The sequence below is a fragment of the Leptonotus elevatus genome, chromosome 3, assembly GCF_054856555.1.
Source record: "Leptonotus elevatus isolate MCC_2025b chromosome 3, RoL_Lele_1.0, whole genome shotgun sequence".
NCBI lineage: Eukaryota > Metazoa > Chordata > Actinopteri > Syngnathiformes > Syngnathidae > Leptonotus > Leptonotus elevatus.
The window spans coordinates 3358838-3376227 of NC_141241.1; the positions used below are offsets into that span (position 1 = coordinate 3358838).

The 17390-nt window shown below is 39.6% G+C and overlaps 1 long non-coding RNA gene across 1 annotated transcript in view; it reads left to right on the forward strand.

Annotated features, from left to right (window-relative positions):
- LOC147176655 (uncharacterized) overlaps positions 1–17390 on the forward strand; it is a 195181-nt gene that overhangs the window by 97258 nt on the left and 80533 nt on the right. Inside the window, exon 5 of the long non-coding RNA XR_015094334.1 lies at positions 4829–4879. This is a non-coding gene — a long non-coding RNA (uncharacterized LOC147176655). The remainder of the gene's footprint in view (positions 1–4828; positions 4880–17390) is intronic.

The window sequence follows — 17390 nt, forward strand, 5'->3', positions numbered from 1 at the left end:
CTTTTTTTTTTTCCTAGCGGCCACATGACACTCTCTGCAAGACGAATGGCCGCAGTGGATGTGCGACCCTCTGGTGTGTTTAATAAATTAGACATTGATGAATTTGTTAGGTCACCATCACCAATGGCTTCATTAAATGTCAGTCTCGCTGGGCTATAAATTATTCACATTCATCTCCGGTGTTGAGAAATTAAATTGCTCACAAAGTTGACGACAGACTGGTAAGGCCACGCGTTAAAAAAATGTCCAACGTGATGATGAAACCTCTAGGTCCAATTGAAGCTATTGCATGCAAATAATTTTAAATTAAATATTAAGTAAAATGACATGAAGACCAGAGACAAAACTAGCAATTGTGGAAAAAAATGTTTCTAATGTGTCTAACTAACCAATATGCTAACCAACCTAAAAACCAGAGAGCTGACCATCAGTGAAAAACACACAGACATAAAAGTGTGGTGAATGAATCCAGTTAATTGATGCAAAGGAAGCTGCATAGCAGATCGCTTACGTATTGCGGTGAAAAACAAGCAATTGGCACGCTACATTGGCATCATGTGAATATGTATGCGAGTGTCCGGTCTTGGGGAGGCAGGTTGTAGTTTTTTATTTATTTATTTATTTATTTATTTATTTGCGTTTCATGTCTTCCCTGCCTGCTGATGTATCTCCCGCCGCAACTTTTCCAGATTGCCTCATCTATCATTTGAACTCGCATGTATGAAAATGTGCAATCCCCGCATCGGTCGCACAGTGGCAAGTGCAATCTGGAGGCTTTGTTGTTGGCATGCTAAAGGGGGCCGAGGGGGTTTGGGTGGGTGGGGGCGGCGGCGGGACGGTGTTAGCCTTCTCAGAAATTCAGGTGATTGCATGCATCTTTTTATTCCCATATTCAATATTCTGATATTTGGAGGCAGGTGTAAATATGAAGGCAAATGCTTGACAGGTGTGAATGCCACCATCGTGTGAATCTAAAGTAGATGCTCAAAGTGTAGTTGTATAATCTGTGCCACTTATGAACCACATCTTGGTTGTACCTGGTCATTTTTAAGTGAGCCTTTATATTGTTTGTATTTTATTTATTTTGCTCAATTTTCTATTAAACCAGATTTATTTATCTATTTATCTATCTATTTGTCAAAGTATCTATCTTCTTTTTTTCCATTGTGTAAGGTGACAATATCATGAATAACAGGAAAGATGAGCTATGAATTTAATTCTACTATATGTTCATACCACTGACTTTTTTTGTGCATTATCCATCTTTTTACTAATTGTTCTTTGATCACATAAATTGTACAGTGGACTTTTGCGACTGAATTATTTTGTGCTATTCTGTTAATTTCCACCACTTTTTACACCTGTTGCCACGCAATTAAGCGCTTAATATTTAGGAGTTAAGTAAATCAAGCCCAACGAGTTGGACAGGAACAATATCACCTTTGAGATCATTGATAAGTGTGAGCTTTTTGGAACATGCTGTATAGTCAACATTTTATCCTTGATATTTTCCTGCTTGGCGACCATTTTATCACATTATTATTCCCTGATAGTCAGTTGACCTGAATTGACCTTAATTTGAATTAGTTTTTCCAAATAGACTTCAAATTAATGTCGTGTTAATCTTGTATTTTTTTGGGTTTGTCGACCAGAAAGTAAATGAAACATTTTAATGACTTCATTTGAATTTCATGAAAATGTCTGTGATAATTCCCCACGTTGATAATTTCCAGCCTGAATGAATAATAAAACAATCCAGGTTGTCCTATAAGAATATCCATCTGTTTCAGGTGTGTTAAGACTGGATTTGTTAGTTGCTGTACTTTTGTTTGTTTAAATGTTTGTAGTTTCTTATTTTTGAAAGGAAAATACTTGAAATATGATTTTGAGACACTAGTTATTTATTATTCATTCATTATGATGCCATTTTGTCCTTAACAACTTGGCAAATATAAAAAATGTGTAGTTATTGTTAATAATAAATGCAATTGATAAGTTTTAAACAACTGAAAGTATCCATTAAAGCAACAGTAAGTAACTTTCAGTTTACGTTGATTATGGCGGCGCCATATGAACAAAAGTGGTAATGTTATGCCTGAAGGAAGACCACATTTCCCATGAGGACAAGCATATTTTTTTTTTTGTGTTTTTTTTAGCTCACGCCAGCAAGTGAAGGCTGGACGAATTTTGATCCTTGACTGTCCTTTTATCCGGGTAGCTTCCCTTCTTCTTCTTTTCTTTTTTTGTCTCCTGAGACAACATTTTTCTGTTGTTTTGCAGCTTCTGTCAGGAAAGCAGTAATTGTGCGGCGTGATTCAAATTGACTTCCGTCTTTATAACGAATGGGGAAAGGTGGAAGTAACGCATGCCATAGAGCAGTCGGCATATTTGTAGTTTTTTGTGTGGCAGTGTTCCTACCATCCTCCTCAAAGTTGCTTAGTGCCAGTAAAAATTATACAGACCCCCTCAGGCCATGGCAAAGGTACCATTCAACTAGTTTTAGGTCAATGTTTCATCAGAAGTGTTAAGAAAATAATTTTATTAAGGTTGAAATGTTCCTTAATGCTACTTTAACATCTGGAAGTTTATAAAAGCTACAGTATGTGTGTACAACAATAACAGCTGCATGTCTGAAAATGATAACATAACAGCTACAAGTGTTCTACATCACATTTGCATACAGCTGTGTTTTGTTCATGATTGAGTGTAATTTATTCGACACAAAGCATAAAATGTACTTGCAATTTTAATTCAGACACGAGACGTAAAAAAAAGTCAAAAGCACGTTTTATCATCTTGAAAAACAGTTGAGGATGTCCGCTTTGGTTGTGATGTGGACACGAATGGTCCAACATCTCAATCGTGCTGAACTGATGCAAATCAGGAACACTCAAAAGGTTGGTAAACAAACTCACCTCCTCATCAGCCGTCCTTTTCTCTCACTCTTGTGGACTTTATGACATTGCTCCAAACAATTTTCTAATTGATTGAAGAATATTTAAACCAATCAGCGCACAGTGATTGAATTACTTTCAAGGACATGTAGTCAGCAACACGACAACAATCAACACCGATGATTATAGTTATCGTTGTGACGCACGCTTTATGATATTCCCCATGTCTGATCCTTTAGCACCCTTGCTTGTTTATTAGCTTCTCTCAAGAACGAAAGGGATTTTTAATTAGGTGAGATGATTTAATCCACACGAGGTCACCCGATTGTCTTCTAAAAGAGTTGCCGGGGCAAGAATCTATTGATTTTGAAGGGTGCAACATTGCCAAGGTAGCAGAGGTGAGTCGATCAAAACTCTGCTTGTTGTACTATTTATTGCTGCACACAGTGAATGATCAGTTTGATGACTCATTTGAATTATACAGGCATGTTCAAAAAAAAAGAAAATCGGCCCCGGAAAACAGATTTGCCTAGCAACAGTCTGACATTTTGGTTGACCGTTTTAGGGTCGTTTTGGTCAGACAACATACATATTTGGCAGGCATGTTTATCATGAGAAGACGCCTTAAAAAAATAAACTCTCATGATCCTGTACTCCAAAAACAGCCATTTTAGGATCATTTGTAAATGCCAGGGATTCATCCATGATGAACTTTTCTACAAATTTTGTCTGAATGCTGCCAAATTGGAAATTAACGGTAACGCTAAGTTATGAACATTTTGGTTGTCATTGCTACCCACTGTCTTTAAAATTTAGTACCCTAAAGCCAGTTACACTTACTAGCATGACAATTGATCATCAGTAGACCTACGGAAAATTCCCAAGATCACATGTTGGAAGTCATTTATATTTGAAGCATTTTGGAGGCGTTGTAGCTACTTCAAGGGACAAACTTGCCTTAGGGTGACAACAACAAAAATGGTTTGGTTGTTATGTGTGGACTCAGAATGGTGCCAAAGTGGTGACTTGCCGTAAAACACACATTTCTTAATAAACAAACAAAACAAAAACTCTTAGTGCTTTACCAAATATCTTGAACAATCAAGTCAAACTTTATTTCGATACCGCTTTTCATACATAAAAATGTAATTCAGTGCTGTGTAATTAAAATATCTATAGTACAATACAAAACGAAAACCCACCCCCTCCCCTCAATCACCCACACACAATCTGAGAACTATGTAAAAAGACATGGTGGGGCACAGAGAAACCATGTGAGGAAAATGACCCAGATTGACTGTGGTAGGCCCTACACAAAGTGTAGAGGAACCATAACGCCCCCCAAGATCTGTGAGGGTTGATACGATAAAAGCAGGTCTGATAAAAAAAGATGGCCCAATACCGTTGTGACATTTAAAAATTGATAAAAGCACTTTACAATGCAGTTCAAGGTTTCACCTAGCAACTTGAACTCTGGTAGGCATGTCGGTCGCGAGTAGACCCGAAAAGTCTCAAGAAGCAAACTCGCCCTAGAGGTCCTCCCATTGCTTCAAAATTAAACAAATGTGTACTCGTCGGACAAATTGCAAAGAATTTTGGTTTTCGTCATAGCATGTGGGTGCATCATAGCATTACGTTTTGATGACTCGCCATTAAAAATGCAAAAACTCTAAAAAAAAATGGAGTGTTTTGGGAAATATGAGAACCCTACAGATTTTAATGTAGTGTTTAAATAGCGGATGAGCCGTGCGTGTGATACTGCGTTCAAAGTGGTCTCAGCGGAGGCGAGCGCATGAAAGCGGCAGCTGCAGCGGCGATGCAGCCCGTCGCCCGCCACAGAGGAGGAGGTCATCTGGCAGTGCTTGAATCAACATCCCAAACACAGAAGCTCCATCAAGCACATTAAAGTTTCCTTTCTTTGGCTTCTCCCGCAGGCTTTGCTGGAAAACACACACACTCGCACTCGGGAGGCGCGCATTACACAGGTGAGCTCATGCTAATGAGGCTTTCATTAAGATGAGATCTTATCACACTTCCAAGCGGCTTTTATGTGTGGAATACCTGGAGAAATGTTATATTCATACTGGTGAAAGGTTAGCGGTAGCAGTCAGTAGTGTCCTCTGGATGTTTTCGATTTTACACCATCTAGTCGGTTTCACGTAACCGCATAAAAATTGGATCGGTATGTCCTGGCGTAAGGAATCGGTCACCACTCATGATTTCACAAAATACAATTCACACGTGGAAACTTTTTTGACCCTGCCCACTAAAAAGTATTGGAATCGAGAATCGTTTGGATTGAGACCGCCAAATTTATCGAGCTCCTTTTTAATTGCAATCAATTGACTAACTTCATGTTACTTCACATTTTTTTATATATATATTCCCACACAGAACAAATGATCCAAGGGCCAGTAACGTTACTGCCTCACATGCATACTACACATCCACTCCATAAATGAACAGAGAGCAGATGTTACGGCTATCGATATGCTTTTGGTGGTATGTCAAGCATGTTAACTCACTTGAATCTACAGCATGAAAAAATGGCGCAGAAGCCATAAACATACGTCATCATTGATATCAAATTCAAACTAACTTTTGGGGTTCTCTGTATCATTTGTTTGCCACAAAGAAGACACATTTTTGCAGTTTCCTAAAAATAAAATATGGTATTTTTGTTCAGTTTAAAATTGCCATAAAATCTGTTCCCGTTTACACAAAAGATTTTATGTTCATCATTTGTTCACTTACTGAACCAAACGGTGATCTTAAAACCAAGGTGCCAACCCCAACATTTTTTTTGCCACACCGTTACATCCCCAGTGTGTTTGAATCCACACGTTGTGTACATGCACACAAACAACGACAGCTCGGCGAGGACGCCATCAAGGCAATTAAGGTGCATCTTGTCACCGAGCGCTTCCTCGCTGTCAGAGAGCCCGCCTGCACGCCCCGCATGTTTAATTCATGTCCAAATAAAAGCTTTCAAAACAAAGACAAATTTGCGCGGCTTGCCTTGGCGCTCGGGTAAAAACTGAAAAAAAAAAAAAAAAACGATTGACACATTGAGTGCGGGGACGTCCCTCGCCGGCGTGCTCCTTTTCTGACAAACTTTCTCCCGCCTTTCCAATTAGAATGACTTTTGGACGGGTGTCAAGCGGCGTCTCGCCTCCAGAGAGAGAGCTGCGGGAAATAAAACTTGTTACTTCCTCGGCCGTGCAATTATAGCCATTGTTACAAGATTATTAACGTACTCTATGTATTTTTAATACTGTGAGCTTTTTGGTAGAAAGACTCTCAAACTCCTCAAAGTGAAACCCTTTCCAATTACGCGACTTCATTTCGCCTCCTCGTCTGCTTTCCCTTCACCTTTTTTTTTTTATCTCGACTTTCTGAAGTCACTTTGAAAAGCTGAGAAACTCGATAAACTTAAGCGTTTAAATGCTGCAGATTATGTAAGACCCCCCCCCCCCCCCCCCCCCCCAGCATGCCTCCATGAGAAACAAGCCAAATGTGTGGAAACCAACAAACAAACCGAAAATAGCTCTTGAACATAAACAAAGTTTGTTAGTGCTCAGAGATGATAAACATTTCGTTTAATTATTATTATTTTTTTTTATTTTTTTCCCAGAGCCACAGTTATGGGACTGTTAATGAGTTTTGGGTGGTTAATGAAAGCAAATAAGGAGAAAAAGTAATACAATATGTGTTAAAGCTGTTTAAACAAGGTCCAAATCGCAGTGCCAAACTGTTAAAATTAATTTAATGCCAAGCTCCAACAACATAAAAAATTCAAATTTGGTTCAAATATGGTATCAATTAAAAAAAAAAAAAACATCTTCAAATTCAGCTTTGAAAGACAACCTGAAAATGACTGAACAACCCCAAGATTGGCCACTTTTAACTTTTTTTTTTTTTTTTGCAAGTTTATTTATTTATTTTTTTAGACTTTTGCACATCTACTCATGATAGACAACTCATCCAAATGTTATGTTGCTTATTGAAACTGTCTTCAATGGTGACTTAAAAAACAAACAAAACAACTTTGGTTGCACTGCTGAGTCAATTTGAGCGTGAAAATATGGCAGACTTCCTGGGTCATGTCGGGCTTGAAATTTTTTTAAGGCTTTTTTCATTTCATCTCATTCATTTGTAATAGAAAAAAAGACGATCTAAAACAATATTCTTCATCGTTGAATGAAAAGGAGCAGAAAGAAGACAAGTCTTATTGTATCTGCCTAGCTTCTACCCAGAGTTCATTTATAAGGTAAAGTAATTAAAAAAAACAACATAAACAACAACAGCAAAATAAAGTAAAATTGTGACAGCTTGTCTGTCACATCTGTACTCTATTTACAATATGATTTCTGACATTCGTAACAACAAAAATGACAATGGCACTATGTTCTAACTTAATCTCGTTCATATTCATTTAATTTTTATTATTTGATTCATTATTAAGATTGTTCCATAAACCGATTCCTTTTACTGAAACAACGCTCCATCAGTCTGGTCTTAAATTTTTCTTCTTTTTTTTTTTTATCTGCAATCCTTTCAACTTGTACTTGCTCTCTCTTTTTTCAAATCTCTTTTAAAGATTCACGATCAAACACCTATCCATTTTTCTGTAATGTTTATCCTCACTAGTGTCGCTGCTGTGCCGAATCGTACCCCATCTGAATTTGCATGAGAAGCAATGGACACCCTGAACTGGCCACCTGCCACCTGAGACCATCAACTATTCATAGTCAGTCACACAGCCACAATCTTCAATAAACCACAACCACTGTGAGGCAAACGTGCTAACCAATAAGAATGGGTGCTGAAATTTCCCCCCCAAAAATGACCAACCCTATTTTTTCCGGAGGTGCTGTATTTTTGCTCCTGCGAGAAGATGGGAGGTTACACGGAGCAAACATGGTAGAATCCAGTGACTAACTAGGCTTTCAGGCTGAAAGGGCAGCTGCTGTCACCGGGACATGAGCTGCCCCTTGACTGTAAACATTCAATTGTTAACAGCTAGGAATGTAGCAGCCTGTTCTGATAAGTTTCCATTATGATGCTCATTTAAAAGCTACTGTAAGAAGCGGGAACGTGTCTTCCCTGGTGGAGGTTCTCCCCATGTTCCTCACGTTATCATCATCAACTACTTCCCTCCTACGTCGGATATCCGCGCTGAGGTCAACCCCCTGACAGCTTCCGGCGTTCATTAACACATTTTTCTGACTCGGGCCGCTGAGACTACGGCGATTAGCGATCTGCTGATTCGGCGCTTTGCGGGAATCCGGACGGAGAAGCCCCTGCGCCCCTCCGCCTCGCCGGTAATCTCCCGCCGCTTTTACATGACTCGGACAGCCAATTAGTTTGGAGACGAGTCGACAGCGGTTGATTTAAAGCCGCAAATGCAGTCGGGCTAATTAGTAGCGCTGTTGTTGTATTTGACCATTCATCACGTTGTGTTCGACGATGCTTTAAGTCCTTTCAGTGATTAGTTTGCATGTCGTTGTTAAAACCCACGCACGCAAGTGGAGTAATGTATATGGACAGGAACTTAAAGGTGACGTATTACAAATAGTTATGTGAGGGCCTATCCATCCATCAAGTGTGAAATTACACAAATGCATGGTTACGGAAATGTAAATTCAGGAAATGACGAGTCGGAAAACGAGATGCGTCAGGTGTGACTTCAGAATTACGTGTGAGATTTCCAAGAATCTCACGAGACTTCAGCAAATCTCGTGAGAAGTCAGTATTCCACTAACACAATATCAACCAGAATACCATATTTAGACTCGTGGTGCTGCATAGAACATATTATTGTAAAAAGAAAAAAAATGGGTTGACTTAGCTTTGTAATTCTATTAATTATTTATTTATTTATTTATTTTTATTTTAACCGTATATTTTTGGTGAAGCCTGCTTCTCTTTTTGTCCTGGCTGTTTACCCCCTAAACCTTTGCTGCCTGTTGGCTGGCGCGCCTCCATTCTGGAACTGAAAATAAATTGTACACTGAATGTGTCATGACTTATATTGTGCTCAGGCAGGTGTGTGTGTGAGTGCGTGTGTGCGTGTGCGCGTGCGTGCATGCCTGCACTGGCTTCATTTCCAGTCAGTAATGGAAAGCCATGCTAATGAATACGAATTGAAACATCTGCAACAGCATCCCTGCCTCATATTATCTTTTTTTTTTTTTCCTGCCTGTTGTCTGGCATGACGACATTTCCCCAAGCTCTTGGTTTCCCGCCATCAGCGTGTGCATATGTGTGTGCGTCTGCGAGAAGGTCACGTCTCCCGGCGAGCGCCTTCATTGTCCTTCAGCCGCCCCTCTGACACTAATCTAGACGCATCCGTTTTAGCCGCATTGCAAAGGCGCATGCCGGGAGATCAATCAATTCCTTGTGTGATTTCATCAGGCACCTCACTCGGACGCCTCACCTTTAAACCCCGCCCTCGTACCGGCCGTCGACGCTACCCGAGCATGACACGACACGGGCCATTTATCAGCTATCCCGTTGAGGATGTGTGTTTAAAAATTGTTTTTAGAATGCGGCGGCGGGTAAAGGCGGGGGACTCACGTGACACTGCTTTAGTCGATGGATTTATAATGAAGGCGAGTAAAGGCGCGGGGGGGTTATAAATTTCACTCCGGCGTGATTTGTGGTTCTTTTAGCGCAGTCGATCGAATAAATCAAAGGGGGGGGGGGGATCTCAAATTGCAGACTCGCAGTAAAATTGCAAAAATGCTCAACATGCTCCACTTAAGTGTAAAGCATAACAGCTCGTTTTTGATGCTGACTGATGGCCAATGGCAAGACTTTGGACCTGCACAGCCTCTCGTGGTGTCATAACGCAACTTACAATTTTGAAATAACAATTACGATACAATTGTACAATGTTGATTTATTGTAAGAAAATTAGCTCTGGCACATAAAGAAATGTCACGAGGCTTTAGCAATCAACAAATTGTGTGCGATTTACCAATTAATGAGCCAAACAAAGTGGCAAATCTGCCATTAAATAAATTTCAAATTGATTAACAAAAATTTTTAAATACATATTTTGGGCTAGCGAATTTTATTTTCAGCGGTTTTGCTAGACCGTATTAGCGCAGTGTGCAAGCTAAAGTCTAGAGCAGGGGTGGCCAAGTTCGGTCCTCGAGATCCACTATCCAGCCTGTCTTCCATGTCTCCCACCTTCAGCGCAGCTGAATCTAATGATCAGCTCATCAGCAAGCTTTGACGATCCTGATTATGAGTCAGGTGTGTTAGTGGAGAGAAACATGGAAAACAGGCTGGATAGTGGCTCTTGAGGACCGAACTTGACCACCCCTGGTCTAGAGCTAATATCCTTTTGGCCGATTCCCGACGAGCTGTGAAGTACGCATCTGAGCCTTTCGTCCCACAAAGTCAAACATTGGCTAGCTTAGGTGGCTGCGTAGAAGAAAAGCACACATGTAAGCTGTGTGCTCTTGTACGCCCCCTGGAGTGTGGCTGACAAAGTCACTGTAAGGAGGGGAGGCTCCTTGCCACAGTGCGAAAGGGAAATTCCTGCCTGCCTCACCTCGCGTTTTATCTCGGTTTTACAAAATAAGTTACACACAAATATTAAATACATTAACCTGATTATGGAAAATGTGAATGCATATTACACGCGTGTGAAAACATATTGGGGATGGATAAATTGTAATGTTATGACATTATCGTCCTAAAATATGGCTTTGTTTTTTTATATTCTGACTTTATTTTCATAATATGATCTTTCTTATCTTTTTAGTGTCTTGAATGATAATGTATCGCAATTCTGTGCACTTTTTGTCACTTTCAAAGCAAATAATGTAACTTCAGCAATGACTACCCCAAAAAAAAAAGTCCAGCCATTGTCAACTCAGTTAAGCCTGAAGCAGTTTTCCTCTATTTGTTGCCCAAACATTTATTTGAATGTGGCCTGAAATTAGACTCTGACAAAATGAAGCTATTTAGTACTACTTCTTCGCATACAAAATGTAAAATTATGAATTTATTCTCTAAATAAAATTTTTCCAGTGAGGGTCTAATATGCCTTAATAATATAATGGGTATGAATTGCTGTAATGACTTCATTCTTTTGCTTTATGATGTTGTTATCATTTATTTAATTATGCTTTGGTAGTATCGCAAAAAGTTCCTTAAATATATTATTCTAAAAATCTTATCATTTACCTAAATGATGATTAAATAGTTATAATCTATTAATATAACAACTTTGTTGACGTTTGGTTATATATTTACTATTCAGTGGTTTACCTCCAGTTGTATGAACGGCACATGTTAAAATGTTAACCAAAACATCACCTTTACATTCAATTACAAATTCATCATGGCAGTGACATTTTCTCCCTTAGGTAAGAGAAAGTCCAGTGCTGAAAAGTGAAAAGATTTCTCTTGCTTTTTGTTAACGTTACATTATGCAAATAGCTCCTTTTTGTCCTTGCCGCCGTGGATGAATCCTCTCAGCCGCCGCATGTTTTCCATCAACGTGACACGACGCACTTTTTACGGCCGCTGCTTCCGCCCTCACACACATTTGCTCATCTTTGTGCTCACCCTCAGCCGCTTTGACAATTTGTTATACTTATGTCTTCTGCCCCCCAATCCACCCCCCCCCCCCCCCACACACACTTTATCTTGGACCAAATCTTTAGATCTCAACACAGATAATAAAGGAGGGAAAATGTACTCCATAACAAAAACATGTCGGTTAAATCCTGTGAATGTGTTTGCTACAAAAAAGGATTTATGGTTAATAAAATGGGGCTTGTAAAACAATAAAAATGATGACATCAGTATTTCAACATTCTTCTGATGATTGTCAATGTGTAGTTTGCAGGGGGACAAACGTTGTTTTTCAACATTTTCACTACACAGGACATCCTTTGTCTAGACTTTTTAAAGTAGCCTCAGCAATGGCTCTACAAAAAACAACCTCAGCCAGTTAAGCCTGAAGGGATTAGTCTGTAATTGTTGCCTAAACATTTATTTAAACGTGGCCTGGAATTAGGTAGGCTCTGCTGAAGTGAAGCTCCACGCCATCCGGACATCATCTTCTCACTGCCTCATTAACATGAGGCCAATAGTGGAAGGCTGAAAACCCTTGAAACGATCCTTTTTGGTCACATTCGCTAGTCTGCTCTGGGCTAGAAAAGCATTAGCGTGTGATGAATGATTCTTTTATAGGGATTTTTGTGATTAATTGATCAAATCCTCCAAGGCCTTTTGCGGCCCACTGGTATCTCAGGTAATTGCTTCTTTTCAGACGGCTCAAGGTACAAGCGGGTGGAAAAGAATGACTCGAGTATTTTTAAACTTCACCGTTAAGCCAAAATGAAGACATCCAGGCTGTCAAATGGCTGTGTTACCATCCGTCACTCCACAGACTTAAATCCTTGCTTTATTAACTCACTCTGTTGTGATCTGTAAAAGGGATGCGCTTGCCCTCTAATGAGAATTATAGATAAAAAGACTAAGAACAGATAACTTACGGCAAGAGAGAAACCTTAATACAGGAAGCGCTAAGGCAAAACAAAAATAACTTAACGCAATGTCACACGTTTGAGTCATCTTGAGTCTCATGGTGTCAATGAATGCAATGCTAACATGGCAAGATAGCAACCATAATTGAGAAAGCACTAAGGTAGAACTTAATATATGACAATTCATTAAATGCTAACAGTTGTTATGCTAACATAAGGCAAATTGAGTAGAAAAAGCACAAAGGTGTAAATGGTATGGCCCTAAAATGAATCGCTTCAAACCAAAATTGTTGACTTCCTGTGTAATTTCATGCATGGCTTTTTGAGGCTTTGTCATAGGTTTACTCATGATATACAGTAAACGTTGACCAAATGTCATATTGCTAAAGGATTCTGGCTTCAGAGGGGCTGAATTTTTGAAATGATGCAACTGCATATGTTTTCTAAATAGAGAACTAGCCAGCTTTACAAGCTGCTGCGGTGTCATCAAATTCATGTATTTACCGTGCATCCATTATAGGACCGTATGCAACTGAAGTGTGAAGATGAAACTTCTTAGTGTTGAGTGTCGCGCAGAAAATCTACTTATTCACGCTTTATAATTAGTTGCCGTTCAAAAAGTGTGCTTTTTTTTCCTTCTTTTTTTTTCCCGCAAAGGTGAGTTGACATTTAATTAGGAGCATCGTTAGCGGTTTGATGCGTGGAAGGAGACCCACAGGAAGAAGTCTTGACTGTAGTCTGTGACAATTTTACACCTTCGTTTTCATATTATTTTTTTTTTTAAAGCATTGAAAGTATATTTAACTGGCACTGCTTCGGTACTGAGGTGACTGAGTTAAGAAAACACCTGCTGCTTTCCTTTGGAGGTTAATTCTTGGCACCAGTAAGTCATAAATAGCAAGCTGCTGTTTGTCGTTAGCAGTCATCATACACGCCAATTAAGTATTTAATGCACAGCAGAAAGGAAAATGATATTGACTTGAGCTCTGTGAGTACTTTCAAAATTTGAATGTGAAGTTTTAAAGGTTGGTAGTGGGTTTCAGTCGTGGGTGTGCCACACTGTAGAACATATTAGCACACCATGGAATGCTTTGAAAGTGTTGCCCCCAATACCAGTTTCATGGAGGCTAAAAGAAACTAGTTACTTGTTACTTCATTCAAAAGTAACTCGATTACTTTGATTACCTAAACCAAAAAAGTAACAAATTGCTGTTAAAAGTAACTTTTTTTTAGTTCATTATTCTTTATTGTTCCCATTTATGCTCCCAACAACATAATTTCAGTAATGCATGGAAACGTATACATTGTTGACTGACAAAAATGTCTCAATAAGCCATTTGCAACAAGACACATGAGGCCAGCCATTTTGTTTAACCATTTCCTGGGGTCTTTCAAACGCAAACTTGCCGTAGAGATTTTGTCCGATGAGCTACCAAGTGTAAACCGAGATGGAGGGTACTAAATCACAAAAGATTTGAGGTTTTGTATACACGAGTAGAGAATGGTGTGGAAGTTTGATGCCTCGCCATAAAACACGACATGCTAAAGCAGCTCCGTGTAGTCAAAGACACAAAGCCAGTTTCATTCAGCAACATGACATTTGGTGGATATACAGGTCATGAGAAGACCAATCCATAAAGATTCTAGCAGTCAGCCATTTCGGTGAGAAGCGGCCATTTTAGGCTCATTCTGACCATTTCCAATTAGTGTTTGAAAACAAAGTCATCCAAGAGATTTTATCCACTTGCTACCAAATGTGAAAACTCTCAATCGTCAATGGTTGTTCATCTACAGGTGGCCAGGGTCTTGCCTCAAAATTAGCTGGGATCTTACCTACAATTTTAATGAAAAAAAAAAAGCAGTTTAGAATTTGGCTGCATGGATAGCTATTGATTATTTTACCCATCGTTGCTGTTCACCTCAATATGCAGTTTTACAAGATTTATAAAGTATCACACTTTTATGTTTTGGTGAGGGAAAAATAAAAACAATTACAAACTGTGGGACGATATGTTTTGCATGTTGGGTTTCATCCCTTATTAAGAGCCTAATTATTTTTGGCTTTTGAAATAAATGGCCGGCCTATTGAGGCCTTTGTCGTTTTGGTGTTGTACCAGTCGGGCCCGTTTGATGTGTATTTGTTTTGGCAGGGAGTTGCCTCGCCGACATGAGCGCGTCAAACATTTGTGGCCCATTAACGACGCCACAAATGCTCCAAGAGACTGACAAACGGCTCAGCCCCGCGGCTCTATAGTTTGTGTAATCCTAAGGAAATGCATGTAGCATTATCGTATTTCGTCGAAATGTACATTTCCTAATGGCTTTCCTACACTCAAATTTTTGAGGGTCTCGTGAAATCCTAATGCCAGTTAAAAACCTAGCCTGAGAAGCATCCCTATATTGAGCTTGTATAATGAGCTGCACTCGTGTTGAATGAGCGTACATATTAGCTCAATGTGGCATGTGCCTGTGTAAGAGAGGCTGCTGTCCTTGCGGCGGGGAGACTAAACAAGTTGTTTTCTATACGCTCGACTGGCGGACGGACGTCTCACTTATCTCAAGGCCGACGCGCGGGAAGAGAGTCATGAAGCGCCATCAATCACCATCACACACGACTGTGTATGTGTCAATGTAAGAGGCCGGATCAGACAATATGTCAACCTGAATGATAGGCGAATACAGTAGAACCGATAATGTAGTATGCAGTTCCTTTCAGACTGCTTTTCTTATAGCGCTTTATCTTTTTCCATATGTTTCCCAAAGCGCTTTACAAAGCTTCACATTCACCCATTCACACACACACACACACAGTCACACACCAGCGCTGCCAGGTCCACTGGGAGCAAATTGGGGTTCAGTGTCGTGCTCAAGAACACTTTGACATGGTTGCAAGGGCTGAGGATCGAACCCACAATCTCACGGTTGGGAGACGACCACTCTACCACTGAGCCATGCCGCCCCAGCGTTAACTCTGGAGATGAATTGAAAATTTTTAAAGCGATAAAAGAAAAATTGACTGCAGCCAAACTTCGCCGCTGGCGCGAAGATGGACAAACACGGATTATATATTTTACTTTTAGCTTTACTTGCTTGACGCTTGTTGAAGAAATCTCAAGTAATCTTCACACTTTACAAAGAAAAAAATCAAATAGCATATTAGTTGTTTGGTGTATCAACCCACAGCAAAATTGAGTTGTTTCTATGAGAAAAAAGATGGCCTGTAAAGCTGAGTCTGTTTTGGTTGTTTTGTTCAACAGTTGTATTTTATAGAAGAATAATCAAGGAAAGCTATTAGAACAGTCTTTGAATCTAAATATACTTTCTATTGGGGGATTTTACAATAATTCCAAGATTTTTCTCAAGTAAATATCTGATACAAGCTTTGTAGAAAAAAAGTAGAAGCAGAAGTTGAAAAATGCGATTAATTACGGAAAATTGTGAGATTAATTAGTTACAAAACTTTTGCTTGACAGCACTAATATATACTGTATCAGTGTCAATGTCCAAATGGTAAACACAACCCCCCACCCACAGCATTATGACTGTAGTTAAAAAACAATAAGATGGTAAAGTTATTTTTACAATGATCCCATTTCTGTTGTTCCTAATGCAATATGATGTGCTCTTCCATCAGTCGTTTTTTTTTATGCAGCTAATTGCAGCACGGTATTCTACAGTTTTCCTTTTCCTTTCATTTGACGCCTACAAAGGCCCTTCACACCCTATAGGCTGCGTTTACAAAAGACTTCAATAGGCAGCGCACTGATCTAATAGGGATCTAATGGGAATGGTGATCGCGTAATGGAATACATTTTGGCCTGAAGTGAAGATGAAAGGCGCAACATGAAACAGCGCTTCAGAACTGTCGCTGAGAGAGGAAGTCTCTCTGGCCACACAGCATCACACCATGCGGCACGACGTTGCACACCACGGGGGGATGTAAGGCCGTGGCCAACACGGTCAGCTGACCCACACGTACGTTGATAAAACGCTAGCTGCAGATTGCACACCTTTTTTTATGGCGGGAAAAGAAATTCTACATGTTCAGATCATTCAGTTCACATTGGGCTTAATTTTCCACATTCCAAAAATTCCCATACAGGAAAAAGTGAATGCTATTTCACTATCCTACATTTTTCGCCTAAAAATTATCCGTTCATTCAGTCAGGTTTCCATCCAGTTATTTTGAATTTTTTAAGTGTTTTTACTGAAAATGCGCAAAACAGACATGCGACTTATGCCCGTTTGCGTCTGTTCTTCTTTTGCGAGGGGATTCCGCCGTTGTAGGTGGCGCTATACACCATAGAGATGTGATCCACCAGTAATTTAAAAGAAGAAGACCAGGAAGCGACTGCGCCGTGCGATGACGTTGTATACGTTTTCTTTTGTAATTCTTGATTAACCGTAGCATTTCGTTTCTGTTCTCTATCTAAAATAGCATTAATATTCACTTATTTCATTCATTCCAAAAAGATTTCTGTTTTGTCGTCCCCCCAAACATACCTTACTCTATCGTCCGACATTGCTTTGGGACTACAAACGTACGTGTGATGTAACATGCGACGTGTGTCGCATTTCCTTTTTTTTTTGATACACTTCAAAATCCACCCCCTCTAACAGTACCAACTTTTTTTTTGCGAATTCTGGGCACCTTTTTCGAATTTCTAGCATTTTTTTTTAGCATTTCTTAAAAATTTGAATAAAAATGGTGGGATGTCAACCCAACTACTGACACCTCATGTTTGAAACCACAATCCTCGTTTGAAACCCTAACTCAACTTAAAACTTTTTTCAAACGCCAACCAAAACGCTACATTGAAACCCTGACCCTAGTTTGAAACCCTAACCCCACTTTTAATTTAAACCCTATTTTAAAACCCTACTTTGAAACCATATATATTTTTTGAAACCCTAGAATGAAACCCTACTTGACCACATTTGCAGGTCTGAGCTCATTTGAGCATTATGCAGGCTCGGCAAATCC